The sequence below is a fragment of the Grammomys surdaster genome, unplaced genomic scaffold (assembly GCF_004785775.1).
Source record: "Grammomys surdaster isolate TR1022 unplaced genomic scaffold, NIH_TR_1.0 534, whole genome shotgun sequence".
Lineage (NCBI taxonomy): Eukaryota > Metazoa > Chordata > Mammalia > Rodentia > Muridae > Grammomys > Grammomys surdaster.
The window spans coordinates 40378-47584 of NW_021604953.1; positions in this window are offsets into that span (position 1 = coordinate 40378).

Consider the following 7207-nt stretch of genomic DNA (forward strand, 5'->3'; position numbering starts at 1 on the left):
TGTGAATTCTTTTGTGATTTGGTAACCTTTGTCAGGATGATATTTTCTAGTTCCATTCATTGCCTAAGAATTTCATGAATTCATTGTTTTAATAGTTGAGTAGGACTCCATTGTGTAAATATACCACATTTTCTGTATCCATTTCCTGTTGAAGGACATCTGGGTTCTTTACAGCTTCAGGCTATTATAAATAAGGATGCTATGAACATAGTGGAACATATGTCCTTGTTATATGTTGGAGCATCTTTTGAGTATATGCCCAGGAGTAGTATAGCTGGGTCCTCAGGTCTATTTTTTTGAAGAACCGCCAGACTGATATCCAGAGTGGTTGTACCAGATTTCAATCCCACCAACAATGGAGGAGAATCAAATAACCCTATTAAAAATGGAGTACAGAGCTAAACAAAGAATTCTCAACAGAGGAATATCAAATGGCTGAGAAACACTTAAGGAAACATTCAACATCCTTAGTCATCAGGGAAAGGTAAATCAAAACAACCCTCAGATTCCACCTCACACCAGTTAGAATGGCTAAGGTCAAAAACTGAGGTGACAGCAGATGTTGGTGAGTATGTGGAGAATGAGGAACATTCCTCCGTTATTGGTGGTCTTTTTAATTATTTTTAAATGTACATGCATGAGGCATATATAAGATTGCATTCTTTCTTCTACCCAATTTCTTCCACCTACTCCCAACTACTAGTTCATTCAGTTTCATGTTAATATTATCCTTCTTTCTGTTAAAAATCTTGAACTAAAAACTAAACACCTTAATGGTGAAATCAAATAAATAATAACAAATTCAGTGAGATCAAAATTGAAAAAAAAAAGAAATAAAGGACATACACAAACCCACACATACACAAAGAAAAACACACATGTGCAAAGCAAGCACACACACACACACACACATATATAAACAAGCAACAAATAAAGACTATGAAGCCTTTTTTGCATTGAATTACTACTGTTGGGCAAGGGGTCTGTGCTAGAGTGTGGCTGAGGCAGCTTATCCTATTTTTACATAGCTCTCAGGACATATTTGCTTGTCTCTACCTCCCTAGACCCGGAACTAGAAGAAGAAACTACCACATAATCTTTTTTTTTCTTTTTTTTTTAATTGGATATTTTATTTACATTTCATGTTATCCCCTTACCCCATCCCCCACCCACCCGGGAACCCCCCCATCCCCTTACCCCTCCTCCTTCTTCTCCGTGGATGTAACCCCCACCTACCCCCCCACTCCCACTTCCCCACCCTCAAAATTCCCACCCCCTGGGGCGTCCAGCCTTCATGAGGTCAAGGATCTCATCTTCCATCTGTGCCCGGCAGGGCCATCCACTCTTACATATTCACCTGAAGCCCTGGATCCCTCCATAAGTGCTCCCAGGCTGGTGGTTAGGACCCTGGGAGCTGTGGTTGGTTGGTAATGTTGCTCTCCTCATGGTGCCACAAACCCTTTCAGCTCCTTCAGTCCTCACTCTAACTCCTCCATTGAGAACCCCATGATCAGTTCAATGGCTAGTTGTGAGCCTCTGCCTCTGAATATGTCAGACTCATGAAGGCCTCTGAGGAGACATCCATATCAGGCCCTTATCGGCATGCACTTCCTGACTTCCACATTAGCATCTACCTTTGGTGACTGCACATGGGATGGATACTCAGGTGGAAAGGTCTTCAAATGGCCCCTCCTTCAGTTTCTGTCCCTCTCTTTGTCTCCATATTTGCTCCTTGAGTATTTTGTTGCTCCTTCTAAGAACTGAATCACCCCCACTTGGTCTTCCTTTTTTATGAGCTTCATGTGGCCTGTGAGTTGCATCTTGGGCATTTCAAGGTTCTGGGCTAATATCCAATAATCAGTGAGTGAATACCATGTGAGTTCTTTTGTGATTGGCTTACTTCACTCAGGATGATAATTTCTAGTTCCATCCATTTACCTAGGAACCTCTCGAATTCATTGTTTTTAATAGCTGAGTAATACTCCATTGTGTAAATATACCACATTTTTTGAATCCATTCCTCAGTTGAAGGACATCTGGGTTCTTTCCAGCTCCTGGCTATTATAAATAAGGCTGCTATGAACATAGTTGAGCATATGTCCTTGTTATATGTTTGAGCATCTTCTGGGTATATGCCTAGGAGTGGTATAGCTGGATCCTCAGGTAATGCTATGTCCAACTTTCTGAGGAACCGCCACACTGATTTCCAAAGTGGTTGCACCATCTTGCAGTCCCACCAACAATGGAGGAGTGTTCCTCTTTCTCCACACCCTCGCCAGCATCTACTATCACCTGAGTTCTTAATCTTAGCCATTCTGACTGGTGTGAGATGGAATCTCAGAGTTGTTTTGATTTGCATTTCCCTGATGACTAAGGACACTGAACATTTCTTTAGGTGCTTCTCGGCCATTTGAGGTTCTTCCATTGAAAATTCTTTGTTAAGCTCTATACCCCATTTTTTAATAGGGTAATTTGGTTGTCTGGAGTCTAATTTCTTGAGTTCTTTGTATATATTGGATATTAGCCCTCTATCAGATGTAGGATTGGTAAAGATCTTTTCCCAATTTGTTGGTTGTCGTTTTGTCCTATTGACAGTGTCCTTTGCCTTACAGAAACTTTGCAATTTTATGAAGTCCCATTTGTCAATTCTTGATCTTAGAGCATATGCCATTGGTGTTCTGTTCAGGAACTTTTCCCCTGTGCCCAAGTATTCGAGGGTCTTCCCCACCTTCTCTTCTATTAGTTTCAGTGTATCTGGTTTTATGTGGAGGTCCTTTATCCACTTAGACTTGAGCTTTGTACAAGGAGATAAGAATGGATCAATTTTCATTCTTCTACATGTTGTCCTCCAGTTGAACCAGCACCATTTGTTGAAAATGCTGTCCTTTTTCCACTGGACAGTTTTAGCTCCTTTGTCAAAGATCAAGTGACCATAGGTGTGTGGGTTCATTTCTGGGTCTTCAATTCTATTCCATTGATCTTCCTGCCTGTCTCTGTACCAATACCAGGTAGTTTTTATCACTATTGCTCTGTAGTACAGCTTGAGGTCAGGAATGGTGATTCCTCCAGAAGTTCTTTCATTGTTGAGAATAGTTTTCGCTATCCTGGGTTTTTTGTTATTCCATATGAATTTGAGAATTTCCTTTTCTAACTCTGTGAAGAATTGAGTTGGGATTTTAATGGGGATTGCATTGAATCTGTAGATTGCTTTTGGCAAGATGGCCATTTTTATTATATTAATCCGGCCAATCCATGAGCATGGGAGATCTTTCCATCTTCTGAGATCTTCTTCAATTTCTTTCTTCAGGGACTTGAAGTTCTTGTTGTACAGGTCTTTCACTTGCTTGGTTAGATTCACACCAAGGTATTTCATACTATTTGCAACTATTGTGAAGGGTGTCATTTCCCTAATTTCTTTTTCAGTCTGTTTATCTTTCATGTAGAGGAAGGCTACTGATTTGTTTGAGTTGATTTTATAACCAGCCACTTTGCTGAAGTTGTTTATCAGGTTTAGGAGTTCTCTGGTGGAAGTTTGGGGGTCACTTAAGTATACTATCATATCATCTGCAAGTAGCGATATTTTGACGTCTTCCTTTCCTGTTTGTATCCCTTTGACTTCTTTTTGTTGTCTAATTGCTCTGGCTAGGACTTCAAGTACTATATTGAATAGGTAGGGGGAGAGTGGGCAGCCTTGTCTAGTCCCTGATCTTAGTGGGATTGCTTCAAGTTTCTCTCCATTTAGCTTGATGTTGGCTACTGGTTTGCTGTAAATTGCTTTTACTATGTTTAGGTATGGGCCTTGAATTCCTGATCTTTCCAAGACTTTTATCATGAAGGGATGTTGAATTTTATCAAATGCTTTCTCAGCATCTAGTGAGATGATCATGTTGTTTTTCTCTTTGAGTTTGTTTATATAGTGGATTACATTGATGGATTTCCGAATATTGAACCATCCCTGCATTCCTGGGATAAAACCTACTTGATCATGATGGATGATTGTTTTGATGTGTTCTTGGATTCGGTTTGCTAGAATTTTATTGAGTATTTTTGCATCGATGTTCATAAGGGAGATTGGTCTGAAGTTCTCTTTCTTTGTTGGGTCTTTGTGGGGTTTGGGTATGAGTGTAATTGTAGCTTCATAGAACGAATTGGGTAGTGTTCCTTCTGTTTCTATTTTGTGGAATAGTTTGAAGAGAATTGGTATTAGGTCTTCCTTGAAGGTCTGATAAAATTCAGCACTAAAACCATCTGGTCCTGGGCTTTTTTTAGTGGGGAGACTTTTAATGACTGCTGCTATTTCCCTAGGGGTTATGGGACTATTTAGATGGTTTATCTGCTCCTGGTTTAACTTTGGGACCTGGTATCTGTCCAGGAAATTGTCCATTTCTTCCAGGTTTTCCAGTTTTGTGGAGTATAGGCCTTTGTAGTAGGATCTGATGATTTTTTGAATTTCTTCAGTTTCTGTTGTTATGTCTCCCTTTTCAGTTCTGATTTTATTAATTTGGATACTGTCTCTGTGCCCTCTGGTTAAATTCACTAGCGGTTTATCTATCTTATTGATTTTCTCAAAGAACCAACTCCTGGTTTTATTGATATTTTGTATTCTTCTTTCTGTTTCTATTTGGTTGATTTCAGCCCTGAGTTTGATTATTTCCTGCCTTCTACTCCTCCTGGGTGTATTTGCTTCTTTTTGTTCTAGGGCTTTTAGTTGTGCAGTCAACTTGTTAGTGTGTGCTCTTTCCAGTTTCTTTTTGTAGGCACTTAGAGCTATGAGTTTTCCTCTTAGCACTGCCTTCATGGTGTCCCACAAGTTTTGGTATGATGTGTCCTCATCTTCATTGAATTCTAAAACGTCTTTAATTTCTTTCTTTATTTCTTCCTTGACCAAGTCATCATTGAGTAGAGAGTTGTTCAGTTTCCATGTGCATGTGGGTTTTCCATTGGTTTTGTCATTATTAAAGACCAGTCTTATTCTGTGGTGATCTGATAAGATGCAAGGGATTATTTCAAACTTTTTGTATCTGTAGAGGCTTGTTTTGTGACCAATTATATGGTCTATTTTGGAGAAGGTACCATGAGGTGCTGAGAAAAAGGTATATTCTTTTGTTTTAGGATGAAATATTCTATAGATGTCTGTTAAGTCCATTTGGTTCATAACTTCTGTTAATGTCAAAGTGTCTTGGTTTAGTTTCTGTTTCCATGATCTGTCCATTGCTGAGAGTGGGGTGTTGAAATCCACCACTATTATTGTATGAGGTGTAATATGAATTTTGAGCTTTAGTAAAGTTTCTTTTATGTATGCAGGTGCCCTAGCATTTGGAGCATAGATGTTCAGAATTGAGAGTTCACCTTGGTAGATTTTTCCTTTGATGAGTATGAAGTGTCCTTCCTTATCTTTTTTGATTAATTTTGGATGAAAGTCGATTTTATTTGATATTAGAATGTCTACTCCAGCTTGTTTCTTGGGACCATTGGCTTGGAAAATTGTTTTCCACCCTTTTATTCTGAGGTAGTGTCTGTCTTTGTCACTGAGGTATGTTTCTTGTATGCAGCAAAACTCTGGGTCTTGTTTGTGTATCCAGTCTGATAGTCTGCATCTTTTTATTGGGGAATTGAGACCATTGATATTAAGAGATATTAAGGAAAAATGATTGTGGCTTCCTGTTATTTTTGTTATTAGAGGTAAAGTTATGTTTGTGTAGTTATCTTCTTTTGGGGTTATTGGAAGATTATTTCCTTGCTTTTTCTAGGTTGTAGTTTCCCTCCTTGTGTTGGTGTTTTCCATCAATTATCCTTTGAAGTGCTGGGTTTGTGGGAAGATATTGTGCAAATTTGGTTTTGTCATGGAATATCTTGGTTTCACCATCTATAGTGATTGAGAGATTTGTTGGGTATAGTAATCTGGGCTGGCAATTGTGTTCTCTTAGGGTCTGCATGATGTCCGTCCAGGCTCTTCTGGCTTTTATAGTCTCTGGTGAAAAGTCTGGTGTAATTCTTATAGGTCTGCCTTTGTATGTTACTTGACCTTTTTCCCTTACTGCTTTTAGTATTTTTTCTTTGTTTTGTGCATCTGAGGTTTTGATTATTATGTGACAGGAGGTATTTCTTTTCTTGTCTAGTCTATTTGGTGTTCTGTAGGCTTCTTGTATGTTTATGGGCATCTTGTTCTTTAGGTTAGGGAAGTTCTCCTCAATAATTTTGTTGAAGATATTTACTGTCCCTTTAAGTTGGGACTCTTCATTCTCATCTATACCTATTATCCTTAGGTTTGGTCTTCTCATTGTGTCCTGGATTTCCTGGATGTTTTGAGTTAGGAGTTTTTTGCAATTTGCATTTTCTTTCACAACTGTGTCAATATTTTCTACTGTATCTTCTGCATTTGAGATTCTCTCTTCTATCTCTTGTATTCGGTTGGTGATGCTTGTGTGTATGACTCCTGATTTCTTTCTTAAGTTTTCTATTTCCATGGTTGTCTCCCTTTGAGCTTTCTTTATTGTTTCTATTTCCATTTTCAGATCCTGAATGTTTTTGTTTAATTCCTTCTTTGTGTTTTCTTGCATTTCCTTAAGGGATTTCTGTGATTCCTCTTTAAGGGCTTCTATCTCTTTACTTGTACTCTCCTGTATTTCTTTAAGGGAGTTACTTAATTCCTTCTTATAATCCTCTATCATCATCATGAGAAGTGATTTTAATTCTGAATCCTGCTTTTCAGGTATGATGGGGTGTTCAGGGCTTGCTATATTGGGAGAACTGGGTACTGATGATGCCAAGAAACTTTGGTTTCTGTTGCTTATGTTCTTGCGCTTGCCTTTCGCCATCTGGTTAGCTCTAGTGTTGCCTGCCCTCACTGTGTAAGACTGGAGTCTGTATTTCCAGTTATCTTGCTTGTTGCAGAGCTCCTCAGAGTCCAGATGTCTCTGTAGTCTTATGATCCTAATCTTGGTGTCTGCTGCTCTGAGTGCAGTGGCTCCTCATCTGCTCTGAGTGCAGTGGCTCCTTGGCTGCTCTGAGTGCAGTGGCTTCTCGGGTGCTCTGAGTGCAGTGGTTCCTCGGCTGCTCTGATTGCAGTGGTTCCGGCTACTCTGAGTGTAGTGGTTCCTCTAGGATGACTCAGGAGTCAGGATCTCCACAGGACAGGAGCAGACCAACTCTGTGTCTGCCCCAGCCCACCGGACCAGGCAGGGGAGGAAGGGAAGTGGAATTCCGG